Genomic DNA, 17,556 nt, shown 5'->3' on the forward strand with positions numbered 1-17,556 from the left:
TTTAATTACTTTTCTTCAATTTGTTGTTACTCTTTCTTATTAAAACTCGTCAGTAGTTCATACTCTGTTTATGAAATTTGATTTATTCTAATTTCTAAAATCATCTAATTGCAACCATTTCAGCCATTTGCGGACATAGATGATGCTATATATACATACAACTTCCTATTTGTGCTGTTATGGTCCTTCAGTTCTTGGCGTCCTCTACTTGTTATTGAGTGCCTGGGCGAATTTTTCCTCAAAAATTTCCAGCATTTCATTTTTGACATAAATGGTAGAGCAATAAACTTGGTAATTGTATTGTAATTAAAAATTTATATCCAAATATTCAGTTCCCAGTAGCTAATTTTTATTTGCTATAAAAATTCACATTGTACAGTAAAATAAATGTCATATCCTGAAAAAAAGTTGGTTAACCGACCGAACCGACCGATGTTAAGTCGGTTCAGTTCGGCTGGATATGGCACCCCAAGGCGGGTTGGTTATCCTAGGTTAATGTTGGTTAAGTCGGTTACATACAAATAACCGACTCGCTCACCCCTACAACTCTCTCATTCGGCATTTGAATTGAGTAAAAAGCTTTTGGACCATTCATACTGCCAGTTCCAATCCATCACATTTGATTTCCTCAGCTCAGCTGCCTTGCCTTGTGTTGGATGGATTTCATTCTCTTCCTTTCCACAATCTCTGACTCTGTTACTGCCACTTAAGAGTTGCCAGATTTTCAAACTAACTGACAGCCAATTTCTCATTTACCACCACTTTCATTATTGCTAACACTATCATAACTGGTAAGAATAATAAAATCCTTCATTTTAACATTGAACGAGATTATGTCTCCTGCTCTTTCTAGATCAATTAGTTATGTCTTACTCTCAAGTCTCAATGTTTGCATTCCTTCATTAATTTGATTGAAAATCTATCTTAGGTTTTTAGAGCTTAATCAAAAGTGTAGGCTTATTTGCTCTCTCTGGATATCAGCTATTCTCTTGCGTTCTATTCAAGATTTTCAAGTATCTGCAGAGAGGGCACGAGCAATGCTGCAGTGGATGGGGGGATCAAGACGGAAAGTCACGATTGTAACCGTTACCTAATCTGAATTTCACTTTTTGACTAGACTCACTCATTCACTCAGAGGTTTTTAATTGTTGCTTGCTACACTCTTCATAATTTTGCTCCCAGTATTTTTGTGCCACCATCCCATCCCAACCCAACCAAGCGCACTACTTGCTATAAGTTAATTTCTACTCCCACGCATCTCTCCCCCAACATTTCACTAGTAACATAAAATCCAATAAACTGCCACCTACTTTTGTGGAAATTATTTCGTCCTTGATGCTTTCCTTTTTCTTGTTATTGTCAAGGCAAAGGCAATACTTTGAACAAAGGAAACAACAAGAAAAGACAAAAGGTTATGAGGGCCATGCTGATGATACTAGCATAGCTGGACGACATCAAAAGGAATGTTGATCTCTGGATATCCTCAGCTTGCTAAACCTCTCAACTTTTTCTGCTGTCGGCAAGTGTTATCCCAGCAGTAAGTGTCCTAAATTTCTTTTGCCGGACAACTGATTTAGGCAACCCAAATAAGACAGCTTGAAATGTCAAGCTGATAATCACCTGCATCTATGACCTCCATGCTTTGCTCTTTTGCAACAGGAATTTAGCAATATTTTTGTATGTCTCTTGAAATTATCTTAAGTCTTATTTTCATGTCTGAGTCACCCGTTCATTTTTTCAGTGGTATGTTTTCGGTGCTTTATTCGATACGTAGGTTTCTCTACTAATGCATCATGTGCAAATTTGGAAGGACATGCTAATGTGTTTTTACCGGGGAACTATATCTAACTCAATATTCATAGACAAATGTAAAGGTTTTATCAGCCCTTTCTGTTTCAAAGCATATGGAAAACTAAGTGATAAAGAAAAAGTGGAATGGAACAATCGGTGCAATTTTGTCCTATGTTCTTTTCTTCTTTTCCTTTTTCTTGTATAAAAAATTGTTTAAAATATAACTTTCTTTCCTAAATTTCTTTGCAACATTGATCTAGATAGCCTTATCTTGTACGGGGGGATTTTCAACTTTCCATGCTTCAATTGCAGCATCAGATGCATGTCTTTTGGGTGGTATAAGTGATACCTGTAATGAGTTCTTTTGGGTGCTTTCTCAGTGGTATTTGTTGATGTTTGCAGATCAGATTTCCCGTATCTTTTGGTTATTACATTCAGACCTTCATGAGGCTAGGGTTACAGCTGTTCTGGAATATTTGTCATCTATGGTGGCAAGTTTAGAACCATCACATCAACTTGCAAATGGACAGAGAGGTCACTTGGAAAATTTCTCTTTGATCAAGCATAACTCCAAGAAAGGAAAGTTTCATGTTAGATTTAAGAAGAGAAATGGACAGTATGGTAACTCTCTCTCTCTCTCTCTTTCTCTCTCTCTCTCTCTCTCTCTCTCTCCTGGTTAAGATAGCAGCAGACTGACACGATAGTTTTTAAACCTACATGTAGTCAGAGGAAGTTCACATTGACAGTCAGCCATCAACTTTACATCTTTGCCATCTGAAGGAGCAATTAATCAGGGTCTTGTGCCAAAGGTCATAGCTTAATCTTCCTCTCTCTCTCTCTGCCTTTTCAGCTTATTCTTTTTATCTTATAGTACACTATTACCTGCAAGAAATCTTTTCTTTTCTCACAAAATTAGTGTATACCGTAAAGAAAAATTGATGTGGATTGGGGAAGAAAACAGCAGCAATTAAAAGAACTAGGACTGAAGGAGCAGATGGATGCCCCTTCTTGTGCTGGCTGCAAATCTTTGTCCTAGTGGCATCGAATGCACATTATTCCAGCCTTTGCCGACCATGCACTATTTTAATTGTATTAAATAATAATTGTTTATTTAAATAGTTACAAAAAATTCTGATATAAGTTGCTGAATCCGAGTGATTTTGATATTTTCTTTACTAGGTTTTTAATTGATTGGTAATACGATAACCTCTGGACTAGCAGTGTCTATAATGGTAGTGGTGTACCTTGGAATATTAAATATTATAATTTTTTAAAAATATTAATAACTATTTAAACACATAGTATTAATATTTATAATATATATTAAAATTTTGAGTTATTATCATTTATCAATCAAATTTTTGATTAATTGATAATGCCTATTCATCAATACACTTAAATATTAAATATTATAACTTTTTTAATTTATTACATAAAATTTCCACATAATTGCTAGTGAAGCTTAATGAACCTCTAATTGGGATGGATCAATATTCCCGAGGAACTCTGAAAGATTTCAAGAGAGTTTTGAATAAAATTGTACTTCTCTTATTAACTAAAGAATTGAACTTAAATAGAGGAAAAAAAAGTCCTAATCCTAATTGAGAAAATAGTTCTCTTATTCTAATAAACTACTAAAACATAAAAAGAAAATAGTTCCCTTATTCTAGTAAACTACTAAAAGATAAAATAAAAATATTTCTAGAATATGAATAAAAACTTATCTATCCAAATAAGATTTATCTACCTAAATAAATTTAAAATATATACATATTTCAACACCCTCCCTCAAGTTGGTGCATATATATCAATCATGCCCAACTTGCTTACAAGAAAATCAAAGCTTGTCTTAGAGAGTCCTTTGGTGAGTATGTCAGCAAACTGTTGTTTTGAAGGAACAAGCGGCATGCACACTTGGCCTTCTTCAATCTTTTCCTTGATAAAGTGTCTATCAATCTCAACATGTTTAGTTCTGTCATGTTGGAATGGGTTGTGAGCAATGCTAATGGCAGCTTTGCTATCACAGTACAACTTCATTGGTGAAGTTATTGGTTTTCCCAGCTCTTCCATAATTCTTTTTAACCACACCATTTCACAAATTCCTTGAGTCATTGATCTAAACTCAGCCTCTGCACTACTTCTTGCTACAACAGTTTGTTTTTTGCTTCGCCAAGTCACAAGGTTTCCCCAAACAAATGTACAGTATCCTGATGTAGATCTTCTGTCTGTTATTGAGCCTGCCCAATCTGCATCTGTATAAGCTTCAATTCCTCTTTGTTCGGATTTCTTGAAGAATAAGCCCTTTCCCGGTGAACTCTTCAAGTATCTTAGAATTCGAAACACTGCTTCTTCATGTTCCTCCATTGGGGAGTGCATAAATTGACTCACTAAGCTTACTGCAAAAGCTATGTCTGGCCTTGTATGTGATAAGTAAATTAACTTACCAACAAATCTTTGGTACTGCCCTTTATCAACTAATCGACCTTCTTTATTTTCAAATTTTACATTTGGATCAATTGGTGTGTCAGCTGGGCGGCAACCACTCATCCCAGTCTCTTTTAAAAGATCAATCACATATTTTTTCTGAGAGACCACAAGACCCTTCTTTGATCGAGCAACTTCCATTCTAAGAAAGTATTTTAAAGGACCCAAGTCTTTGATCTCAAACTCCAATGCTAGATGCTCCTTGAGACGTCTTATTTCATCCACATCATCTCCTGTAAGAATGATATCATCGACATAAACTATAATAACAGCTATTCTACCTTATTGTGAATGTCGATAGAACATTGTGTGATCAGCTTGCCCTTATGAGTAACGTTGTTTTTTAACAACTTGAGTGAATCGTTCAAACCAAGCTCGAGGAGACTGCTTCAGACCGTATAAAGATTTCTTGAGTTTACATACTCGAGTTCCAAATTTTTCTTCAAAACCTGGAGGAGGATCCATGTAAACTTCTTCTTCAAGTTTTCCATTTAGGAAAGCATTCTTCACATCTAGCTGCTGTAAAGACCAATCAAGATTAACAGCAATTGATAAAAGAACTCTGGCAGAATTTAATTTGGCCACTGGAGCAACTGTTTCAAGATAATCTATCCCGTATGTTTGAGTTACCCTTTTGCTACCAACCGGGCTTTGTATCTATCTAAAGATCCATCTGGTTTGAATTTGGTTGTGAACACCCATTTACAGCCCACTGTTTTTTTCCCTACAGGTAATTCCATTGTTTTCCATGTACCTGTTTTTCAAGAGCACGCATCTCCTCTAAAATAGCCTCCTTCCACTCAGGAACCTGTAAAGCATCTTTCACATTTTTTGGTATTTGGACAGTATCGAGACACGAAACAAAGGTTGAGAATGTCGAAGATAAGGCTTTATAGGATACAAAGTTAGACATGGGATATTTGACAATATTTCTAGCACCTTTTCTTTTGGCAATTGTAATATCTAAATCAGAAAATTCATTGGCTGGATTATGAGCTTTACTTGGGCTTTTGACAGGATCTTGCGGGTCGGATTCTTGGTGATGAATCTAGTGGATTCCACTTTCTTGATTTCGATTTCTTCTTGAGTAAACAATTAACTCCTTTGTTTGTTCTTTATTTTCATGATCAGACTCTACACGTTCATCCTCCTTTTCATTAACATTAACATCATTAATTTTTGTGTTAATTATTAATTCGCCTTCCCCATTATTAGAATCCCTATGTTGTATATTCCTAATCTCTTCTTGATCAATTATAGAATCTTCTTTAGTATAATTCCCTCCCTGAAGATTAGAATGAAAATAAGATTGTGTTTCAACAAATGTGACATCCATGGTAACTATAATCTTCTTATCAATTGGATCATAACATTTGTAACCCTTTTTATTAGAAGCATAACCAACAAAGACACCTTTTTTTGCTCTAAGATCTAGTTTACCTTGGTTGTGAAGATGAACAAAATCACTACACCTAAAAACTCGGAGGGATAAATCTGTAATCAATTTAGAGTTAGGAAAGTTATCTTTAAAGAGACTAAAAGGAGTTCTATAATTTAGAATTTTACTGGGCATTCTATTAATAAGATATGTAGCTGTTAACAAGGCTTCGCCCCAAAGATAACGTGGTACTTGACTAGTGAACATCAAGGCTCTAGTTACTTCCAAAAGATGTCGGTTTTTTCTTTCTGCAATCCCATTTTGTTGTGGTGTATTTGTACAAGAACTTTGGTGGACTATTCCATGTTTGGTTAAGAAAATACCTAATTGGTTACTAAAAAATTCCCCACCATTGTCAGTTCGAAATACTTCTATTTTCACACCAAATTGTGTTTTCACCATAGCATAAAAAGACTGAAACACATTTTTAACTTCGGACTTATCTTTTAATAAAAACACCCAAAAAAGTCGAGTATGATCATCAATAAATGTGACAAACCAACGTTTTCCTGAAAAAGTCGAGACTCTTGAAGGTCCCCAAACATCACTATGAATTAACAAAAAAGGTTTGGAGGCTTTATATCTTTGAGGTGGAAAAAATGACCGATGATGTTTAGCCAATTCACAAAATTCACAATGATATGAAGAAGGACTTTTATTTTTAAATAGATTAGGTAACAAATATCTTAAATAATAAAAATTAGGATGTCCAAGCCTATAATGCCAAATCATAACCTTATCAAAATCAGAAACAGAATTTAAACATAATGTAGTTGTTGGTTGACTTAGATGGTCGTCTTCAAGAAAGTAAATTCTACCAAATTCTTTAGCATTGCCAATTATCCTCCCCGAGACCATGTCCTGAAACTTACACATAGAGGAGTCAAATATAACATGACAATTTGAGGACTGGGATAATTTACTGACCGATATGAGATTACAAGCTAGATTTGGCACATGTAAAACATGTGCTAAAACCAAGGAAGATGAAATTTTAACAGTGCCTTTCCTGGCTATTGCTGAGAAGGACCCATCTGCTACTTTGATCTTTTTGTTTCCTGCGCAAGGTGTGTAAGTTAAAAAAAGAAAATGACTGCTAGTCATGTGATCACTAGCTCCAGAATCAACGATCCATGTGTTTATTTTACAAGGCTTGACACTGAAAAAAACAGAAAAATCAGTACCTGATTGGGCAAAAGAGGAAGAAGGATTATTGGATGAGTTAGGAATAGAAGAATTCATTCGAAATTGTGGTGATTGAAAAAACTTGTGTAGATGCTCTAATTGTTCCTTAGTGAATGGAGACCCTTCCAGAGAACTTTGGCCCTCATAATTTCCATTAGTTGTTTGGAAAGCTCTGCTATCCCCTAATTGTGAACTACGACCATTGCCATTCTTTTTCCTTCCATTTGTCGGTTTCCTATGGAGCTTCCAATACGTTTCACGAGTGTGCCAATATTTTTTGCAGTGATCGCACCAAGGTTTTTTCTTTTTTTCACTATCATCATTATTTTAATAGCTACAAGAGCAGAATTATCATCATTAGCTTCAAACCCTGGCTTTAACATTACTTTTCTCCTTGTCTTCTCTCTTCTAACCTCAGAAAAAATCTCACGAAGTTTTGGAAGCGGTTTTTTCCCTAGGATCCGAGATCTCACTTCATCAAATTCTTTATTTAAATCAGCCAGAAACAAATAAGCTCTTTCATTCTCTTCTTTTTCATAGCTTTTACACCATCTCCGGGACACTCCCATTCATCATTATAACACTGATCCAGTTCTTGCCAAAGAGACATCATCTCATTATAATAAAGAGTAACTTCTTTTTCCCCTTGCCTAGCTTTCCACAGTTTTATTTTTAACTCAAAAATCTGTGAAGCGTTTTCTAAATCTGAATAGGTGTCTTTCACAACGTCCCAAACATCTTTAGCAGTTGGGAGAAAAAGAAAAGGTTTATCTATGGAAGCTTCCATGGAATTAATAAGCCACGCAATTACCATAGAATTTTCTGACCTCCACTTGCTCATCTTTGGATCACCCACCTGTGGTTGCTCAACTTCTCCATTTAAATGACTTAGCTTGCCGCGCCCATCAATTGCTAATTTTACGGACTGCGACCATTCCAGATAATTCTTGCCATTCAACTTGTGAGATGTCAGTTGAAAAGAAAGATGAGACGCCTCTGTCCCTTGAGTCATTGTACTCTCGGTAGTTGTTTCAACTGTAGAACTTTTTTCCTCTGTTTGATTGCTGGATCTCTTATCTCCAGTGAAGGTTGTTTTAACCATAATGTTACTAGAGATTTTAATCTATCTCAGATGCCATGAAAGATTTCAAGAGAGCTTTGAATAAAATTGTACTTCTCTTATTAACTAAAGAATTGAACTTAAATAGAGAAAAAAAAGTCCTAATCCTAATTGGGAAAATAGTTCCATTATTCTAATAAACTACTAAAACATAAAAAGAAAATAGTTCCCTTATTCTAGTAAACTACTAAAAGATAAAATAAAAATATTTCTAGGATATGAATAAAACTTATCTATCCAAATAAGATTTATCTACCTAATTAAATTTAAAATATATACATATTTCAACAGTATTTACATGTGAAAGAAGCTAGTTATTTGAATAGCAACGGTTTAGCAACAAGCATAAGAAATGAATGAGAAAATGGAAATTAAAAAGAAAACTGCATATTGAATATTAAGGTATCTGAAAGGGACTCCTGGTAAAGGCCTGCATTTCAAGAAAACTGCAAACCAGAATGTGGAAGTCTACACTGATGCAGACTGGGCAGGTTCTGTTAACGATAGACGCTCTACAAGTGGCTATTGTAGTTATGTTTGGGGTAACCTCGTGACGTGGAGAAGCAAAAAACAGTCTGTTGTAGCACGCAGCAGTGCAGAGGCAGAGTATCGAGCACTATCTCATGGTATATGCGAAGGAGTTTGGATACAAAGACTTATGGGGAACTAAAAATGCCTTACACCAGGCCTATGAAGATGTACTGTGACAACCAGGCAGCTGTCAGCATAGCACATAATCTTGTGCATCATGATCGCACCAAACATGTGGAAATAGATCGCCACTTTATAAAAGAAAAAATACACTCAGGAGAAGTGTGCATCACCTACCTATCTACTAGACAACAAGTTGCAGACGTATTAACTAAAAGTTTGAACGGAAACATGTTTGAAGAAGTTGTTGGCAAGCTGGGTTTGATAAACATCTACACTCCAGCTTGAGGGGGAGTGTTGGAATTCCTAAAATTAAGGACAGAAAACTTACCTTATTACTAGGAGTTCTCTTGTAAATAGAAACTAATCTCAGTCACTGATTCTTAGGAAGTTACTGATTTTTAGGGATGTTTTTCCTTGTTTGTGTGAATTCCTCTCTTTATAGGTGTAAACTAATTAGCAGAATGAATAATAATCTATTTTCTAAGTTTCTTCACTAGTCAATTTGGTTGGATTGGATTTGGTTGATCTCCAAATATGGATCAATGTTTTCTCATGTTACTTTGCTAAGAAATAGACTTTAGTTTTCCTTTAGGCTCGAGGATAGGCCCTTTCATATCTCTGTAGCTTCTAGTCAGGCTGGCTTGGGCTTTTGGTATGTTGAGCAGTTAAATAGGTTACTATAAAAAATAACGTGTTGTCCTTTCTGTTAACACTAGCTGATATATGATATTTGATCAACATTAAGTGAAACGTGATAACAAAATATCAAACGTTTTAAATAGAGAAGCATGAAAATCTTCAGCTATGATTATAGTTTTTGTTTGCAAAACTATAATCTGAAGTCGAAAGTTTTAGCTTTTTAACCTCTTAGTTTGATTTCTATTTGCGAGTGTTAAATTATGTTATTGTTTTCTGTATGAATCTTGCATTCACCTTGTCAGATGCATGCGAGAATGACCTAGTTTTATTTATCTGTTTGGGGGCAGGTTCACACGAATATATTCTTGCTGTTTCTTTAGGTTAATATGTTAATTCTTTTCTGCTAGGTTTAAGTTTATTTGACATTCATTTACGCTAACATTATGTTTGTTTGCCTTTTTTTTTGTTTGTAGGTCTTAGCTTTTAGGGACATAGCTCACCAGGCTCCTATGCACATTTTAATTATTCCAAAATCAAAGGATGGCCTAACTGGTTTGTCTAAGGTACAACTTTTTTTGTCCTCGCGTCTAACTGAGCAGTAAATATTTATGCCCTCTATCATAGAGGAAACTACAATAATGGCTGGGTATTAATCTGGAAAAAAAAAGTATGGAGTATTGTTAAAAGAATGCTGCTCAAGTTTTATCAATTTGATTTGCCTTTTGCGTCTTGCTCACTCTTGAAGCTGTATGAGGAAAAGAAAGAGAAGGAAAATAGGAGTGAAATTAAATTGAAATTGTATCAAGAAATTCTGGTGGTAAAGACTAAGAGAGTATAAGTGGTTATAAGAAGGTGGTGGTTATAAGAAGGTGGGGAACTGAAAGAACATCAATGCTGAGGAAAACCTTAAAACTTGATATGCAAGTATTGATAGGTATAGGCCATAAATCCATGAGATAAATTGATCTTCTAAATATATCCGTACAATGAAAAACCCTAATAAAAGCTTAAAGCAATATCCATTATTCATCCTTGTTGGAAGAAATTGTCTTTAGAGTTAAATTGCATATGCCCCTCCTTCCTTGAGTCAAAATAGATGACCTTCCCAATGAACAGAAAGTATATCATCGAATCTAGAAGTAAAAAGCTCATCATCAAGTTATTTCAATCCATCAACTTATTGCAATCACTAAAACACTTGTAAGGTGTGTAATGAAACAAACATAAGGCTCAAAGATGTCCGATGAAATAATTTAGTGTTAGAATTTGCAATTTGTGTATGCAAGTCTTTTTCATTTGTTTTCTATGTCATAATCATGTTTAAGGTGTCATGTATTTATTATAAGTTTTGACATTTTAAAATGATTGGTGTTATATTGATTTTGATATGTTTTTGTGCTTGTGTAATATTGTATTTTAGTTATTTTTCTTGTGTCGTGTACAATATTTCCAGGTCTGTTTAGTAACAATATTTTCTCTAAAGGTTTCTCTTTTGAGGACGTCGACTATTCATATTAACCCAAGGTATCTCTCTCTACAATCTCATGGTTTTGTTTGGAATAACATTGATGCATGTTGTTTTATTTGATTGTTGTTTTCTAAATTGTCAAAATTAAAGTGAATTTTCTTTGGATCGAATTTAATTTTAAAAAGAAAATATTTTTGACCAATTGTTTTAAAATAAAATAATTTTAATAAACTTTAATTTAATTTAAATTATAAGAATTGTTTTTAAAAAAAAATGTCAACCGGATCATTAGGTTCAAGCATTACACACCACTTAAAAGCTACAAAAGGATTAGTCAGTCCATGGATCAATGCATATTCGGTTTTCTTTTCATACTGTTAGGTGCTTGTACTCATCAGTAAGAAACTGGGTATATTTCTTTAAAATACTTGAGTGGAGCTGATCGATGAACTTTGTTGGAATTGCTTGTGTGCTGGTGCTTAAATGATTTGGAAATGGATTTTGATTGAAATATTCAGTTAATTCCTAAATGCATGGCATGGTTGGAATTGGGGATGTATTTGAATCGAAAAGGTTGTTTTATATTACAAAGTGGTTACAAGTGGTTTTTGTGTTGCATTAGAAGACATTAACTATATGTTGTTTTCTTTCTTATGAAGAACGCAGTATATTTGCCTTTTTTGATCTTAAAGTGAGAGTTTTCTTTCAAAGTTTCATATTTGGTTTATTTTTCAAAAAATCCAAAGTATTCATCTTTTGCTTTGGTATTGTTAATTATGTAGCAAAAGAAGGTTTATCTTTGAGGCCATCTGCCATTCATATCGACCCAAGGTATCTCTCAACAATCTCATGGTTTTGTTTAGAATAACATTGATGCGTGTTGTTTTATTTGATTGTTGTTTCCTGTCTACATGGCTGTTAATGTTTTATTTGGCACATTCCATATAAATGTTGCTTCTTACATCTGTAAGTGAAATGCGTGTATATATATTCTATTTATATATTTGCATGCATCCATAAGTGAAATTTGCATGTATATATATTTCTTTCTATCTGTTATAAATTTTGCTTCATGCATCTCTAAGTGAAATGTGTGTGTATATATATTCTCTTTTGATATATTTGCATGCATCCGTAAGTGGAATTTGCATCTATATATATTCTTTTGGTATATTCTTTCTATCTGTTTGTATATATATATTCTTTCTATCAGGTCTGTGTATCATGTCCGGGAGTATGATGTTCACAAGCTCATGCACCTAGAGGAACCGATTGATATTTTCCTTTCACACTGATTATGGGAACTGGCAAATACTTGTTCACTACAAAAAAAATTTCAAAGATGAGGTAATTATAATCGATTGCTGGAAATGCATATATGTGAAAGAATGAAAATCTTCATAGATCCAGCAAGGAACTCTTGGAAGCAAGCCTGCTACTCCAAAAACTCAAACAATCGTATTGGTTTTCGGCTCACTTGCACTGCAAATTCACTGCTCTTGTTGAACATGAAGAGGGTGGTTGAGTGACAAAATTTCTTGCACTTGATAAATGCCTTCCAGGGCGCAAGTTCTTTCAAGTATCTATCATATGTTCTGACCATTTCATTTAGATTCTTTCTTTTGGTCTTTGCTGGAAGCTAATAAATGAATTATGGCTTTCTCTGATATTTTAGATTGTTGATATTGATCTGATCTAGGACCTTATGAGGTTCAGTACGATGAAGAATGGCTGGCAGTAACACAGAAATTGAACTATGTCTTTCCTTTGACCTTCCGACGTGGAGACTTTGGGTGTATGTATATATGACATTTTTGTTTTGACCATGCCACTCATGATTTTTAATTAAATCCTTAAAACTTAAACCCATGATTTTTAAACACGTCCCAGAGTTGTTGTATTTAAGTAATTAATATAAATAGGATGTAAGTTGTGACGTAATAACATTTTTGTTTGAGTTTGAAGAAGTAGAAAACACGAGAAGAGTGGTTGGAAGAGAACCAATTGAGATACATAGTAAGTTTGGCAAAACTTTCTTGGGATTATAATTTTGGATACCACCATGATTTATGTCCAAATATCTGTGCATCTTATAGACTAATTTGAACTCCCAAGGCTATGTTAATCAGAGGAAAAGAATAAACCCAGACAATCAGTTCACATATTGATAAAATCGTAGCTTACCCCTAAGACTATGTTCACATATTGCACTTGATGTTATTTTAAAACATGTTATGTTGTCATTGTAAGCTGTCCAAATATTCGTTTCCACTGTCCAAATGATCACGAACATAAGTTGTATTATTGATATAAAATAAGTCATTGTAATGATGCAATTTAAGATGCTTGAATGTTATAAATGTAGGTTGGCTAAATATGCAATGGGTATATTTGCGATGTTGTGGACGTGGTTTGAGTGGCTAGGAAATGATATGACCATAAATTAAATAGAATGATATGAATTGTTGTAAGGATGATAGTTGGTTGAGAAGCTTGTAATGCTTGATAGTATTGCTTGTGTTATTATATCTAAATGGTGTCCATTGGTGCCAATTAAAGTAAGGTATGCTTCATTCCATCCATTCCTTCTTTCTCTTTTGTTTTCATTATTCTCTCTTCCTCCCTTCTCGTACGTCGCGGATTCTCTTTTGGTCTCTTCCCCTGCTTCGTGGGAGAGTCATTACAGGTACGAACATTTACTTTAACTGTGTATTTGCCTTTTCATCTCTATTTTAATTTTCAGATATATGCGTCTTTCCTTGTTTTTCAGACTGCTTTTGTTTGAGTTTTTGGTTCTCAGCATTATGAAAAACTGTTTTGGTTCGTCCTTTCAAATCTATTGATGTTTGTATCGTTGTTCTTTAGTCAGTTTATCGACTACTATGTTTTTTTTTGCTTGTCATTTGTATTTTTTTCCTTTTCATTTCTGTTTTGGGGTCCCTCAGTTGATGCATGTAGAGTTTATTTGGTAGTTTTTCTGGATGGTAATAACATGTCTTTTTAATTCGTAGTGAGTTGTAACATTCTGTTTCTTAGTTTTCTCAAAAAATCTGTACTTTAGTTTTTAAAAAAAATAATAATCTAATTGGGATGCTTGTTAATATTGATAGTAATTGAAGAATTGGAGAATTTCAACCCATTTGCTAATTGCAAAGGTTTTTGTCGATTTGGGTTTCATGATCATATACGGTGGAGATTGTCAAGATTCGTGTATGCATATATGCTTTCTTTTTCATACTGCTAGGTAGTTGCATTCATCATTAAGGATTGGGTATATTTTCTTTAAAATAGTTGGGATTGTTCGTGTTCTGTTGGGTATGATTTGCAACTGTATTTTGATTGGAAGTTTTCGGTAGACCCATGGTATCTCTGTATATCAGCTGAATGGGAAGTTTTGTGTGATTATTGATATATCCATGTGGTGAAATACTCAGATTTTGGTTAAAGATAGAATTATATTCATCTGTTACCTAGCCTTATATTCAAAACGCTATTTGGTTAACAATGGAAGTTTAACAATACCGAGGGTTTTTAGCTGCTTCCATGCTATTTTCTTCTTCATATCTGGAAAATATTGCTATCTAATTCAGAAGTACTTCTGGGTAAGTCTTTTTTTCTCAATTTTCTACCTTAAATATTGATGAAATCATTCATCTTACATTCTTTTCCTATTTAGATACATTCATATATTTTAATGAATTTGGGTCTCCCTGGTATTTTAGGCGATAGTTTATTCTTAATAGAACTTTGGATATGTGGTAAATATTTTTGCTTTGGGGAGTAAATTTTGGTACAGAAATTGCATATTAGTCCGACATCATCTATGTATTCAATTGAATAGTTCCGGGTTGTTTGGTTCTTGAATCCGGGACCGATAGTGGCTCATTAACAACATCGTTTGCAAGGGCTGTGGCGCCAACGGGACATGTGTATACCTTTGATTTCCATGAACAGAGGGCTGCCTCAGGTAGGTAAGCCTTAATGTTTATTGTTATAGTAATTGCATAGGTTAAACTTGAACACTGGGTTATCTTGAGTTGATGTCTTTATAGATCTACATTTTGTTGCCGTGATACTTCATTGTCTCTAATTGTCTCGGTTTACAAATCTTTATTAGTTTCATTAGTGAGTGCATTGTTATGAAATTTTGGTTTCAAAGATTGTTATGAAATATGATTCTAGAAACTGCTTAGGTTGAGCTTGAATTCTAGGTAGATTTAAGAAGTCTGTTCAGGTAGATGTATTCTTTGAAATACGACATTCTGTTGCTGTCATGCTTCGTAGTCTCAAATTATCTCGGTTTTATGGAACCTTGCGTAGGACTCATTTATGATGCATATTTTATCCCATTATATGGTTTCTGTTTGTCTAATTTATAATAGAAAGATCCAAGGATGGTTGTTTTTTTTTCTTTGATTCTTCTGTGTTGGTTTCCGAAAGAAGGAATATTTTACGATTTTTCACTCCTTCAACAGAGAGGACTTCGAGAGGACTGGAATAAGCACTTTAGTCACTGTAGGAGTCCAAGATATTCAGGGTGAGGGATTTCCCGATCAGCTTTCTGGGTTGGTTGACTCCGTATTTCTGGACCTATCCCAACCTTGGCTAGCCGTTCCTTCAGCTTGAAACATTGAAGATGGAACTCTGTGTTCCTTCTCAATGTGTATCGAACAAGTGCAATGTTCATGTGAAACTCTTAGATCTGATTTTACAGGTAACATATTAGAAACAAGTTATCCTATCTCGTTCAAGCAGTTTTTCTTTTAAAGCATCATGAGCTTTGGTTGTAATATGCACGGATATATGGACCTTTGAAATACTGCTCCGCATGTATGAAATCCGTGAATGGAAAATGGATCACTCGAAGGTGAATGGAAAATGTATGAAATTGTGTCACCTCTGTCTCCCTTTATTCTGATTGTTACCTTCTTTTCTTTTCTTTTCTTTTCTATTTATTTTCTCCTCCCTTTCTTTACTACCCAGATTCTATCTATTTCCCCAATTTGAATTATGAGATCAAGAAAAGTTCTAACTTAATTTGGCCTTGTTTTACAAAAATGAAAAGTTGTTTTAAAAAAGATGAGGGATAATAAATGAAACCTTACGGTAAAAAGCTTCTTTTCCTTTTTATTTTTTTGTAACTTATGCATGGCAAAAGACTTTTTGGGGTTCTGATTTTAGGCTTGGGGTTTGTGAGTCTTTAGACTTAGGGTTGCGAGGCTTTGGGCTTCTCAGCTTATGGTTTAGAGTTTAAGGTTACAGGCAAAGTTAAAGGAAAAGAAAGTCATCATGATCAAATTGTAGCAAATTGTAACGCAGTATTGAACATATTTTTCAATCCTCTCGCCTGGGAGCGCCTTCTGGATCTGCTGACTCCCACTTTGACTGTCAGGTCTTTCTCCATTCTCTTGTCTCATATTTTCCCCTCTCTCTTCTTTCCAATAGATCTTCCCTTCCTCCCACCACTCGACGAGGAAGCTCCTCCCCTGCAAGAACCCTTGCTCCCACCGGATCCTATCTGTTCTAACCTAAACACACACAAAAATAAGCTAAATTACGTCATTGCTTGAAAAATGCAAGCATATTCTTTACAAAATACAAGCAGAGTAGAACTTTGATATACTACCTACTTACCGATGTATTCAGATTTCAGATCAGATCTGGACCATGGATTGGTTGTGCTTGTGTCTTGAAAGAGTTTTAAATAAACTTAACAGATCTTTCAAAAAAAAATTAAACTTAATAGAAATCCATTTTCCCGACAGGGTTGAATTCGGGAACTCGAAGAACGAAGTAAACAAAAAAAATACCCATTAATGACTGCGCACGTAGCAGAATATAAATAATATTTTATTGAGCTAAAGAGATTGTTATTAAATATTTAATAATAATATTTACGACATCAATTTACAAAAATAAAGTATCAAAACTGAATTTTCCGTAAATATAAATTGAAACTAAACTACAAAGTAATCATCATACTATTCATATCGAGCTGCTTTCATTAGTACTAGGTTTGAAATTCTTTTCCTTCACAAACAGTAGGAACTGATGATATATTGATTGAATAGGCTCTTTGTAAGTTTCCAGTAGTGGAACTGAATATGGGATTTCAGCAGTTAACTAATATAAGCGTTTTCTCCATCATCAAGAAAAGGCCATTGAAAAAGGTTCTATTGAAACCTTGATATATGAGCATTTACGTTTTGCACAAGGCTTACTTGAGGTGTTGATCTTTGTGACTTCTATCACCATATGGAATAAAGGCATCATTATTTAAATAATTATTTTCTTCCCTATAGCAGTTTTTACTCGGAGAAATATGTTTTGCAGAAAGGAGAAAACAAGGTCCTTTAGATTTTAATGTCTGAATAGCATTTGATTTATATGTTTTTTTCATTAATTTCAAATTCATTAGAAATGTTTATTGATTGCACAAGTCAGAGAGTTGAACCAACATTTTTGTTAAATTGATTACCTTCATTGTTTAACTATTGACTTCACTTCCAAAATGACATGTGGTTTATGTACAAAGTTTAGCTCAAATGAGAAAAGAATTATAAATTTGTGGATATCAATTTAATGTGTTGCTTAATTATGATATTAGTGGGCATTTCATATCCCTCGACATTTAGTAATGATTGAGTGTTGCTGAAAATGTGATTTCACTGATTTGCTACCATGCTAACGACTATTTATTATTATCCTAATATATGCAGCTTTTTTCATGATAGTTTGTATTCTCCTTATGATGGTAGGATGAGAAAGTTCCTTCAT

General features: G+C 34.2%; 1 long non-coding RNA gene across 5 annotated transcripts; it reads left to right on the forward strand.

The window, feature by feature from the left end:
* The first annotated feature begins 47 nt into the window (after nucleotides 1-47).
* LOC107904715 (uncharacterized) lies at nucleotides 48-15,675 on the forward strand. Of its 5 annotated transcripts, XR_005920472.1 has the most exons (10): nucleotides 53-1,079; nucleotides 1,365-1,537; nucleotides 2,194-2,412; nucleotides 2,515-2,600; nucleotides 9,785-9,874; nucleotides 10,795-10,835; nucleotides 11,562-11,610; nucleotides 11,993-12,358; nucleotides 12,455-14,750; nucleotides 15,255-15,675. It is a non-coding gene; the product is annotated as an uncharacterized lncRNA (long non-coding RNA). The 5 variants fall into 5 exon arrangements; XR_005920474.1 differs by having other exon boundaries at nucleotides 52-1,079; nucleotides 10,765-10,835; nucleotides 11,993-14,746; XR_005920473.1 differs by having other exon boundaries at nucleotides 48-1,079; nucleotides 9,785-10,835; nucleotides 11,993-14,750.
* The last annotated feature ends 1,881 nt before the right edge of the window (nucleotides 15,676-17,556 follow it).

This window comes from Gossypium hirsutum, chromosome D11 (genome assembly GCF_007990345.1).
Source record: "Gossypium hirsutum isolate 1008001.06 chromosome D11, Gossypium_hirsutum_v2.1, whole genome shotgun sequence".
In the NCBI taxonomy this organism is placed as follows: Eukaryota; Viridiplantae; Streptophyta; class Magnoliopsida; order Malvales; family Malvaceae; genus Gossypium; species Gossypium hirsutum.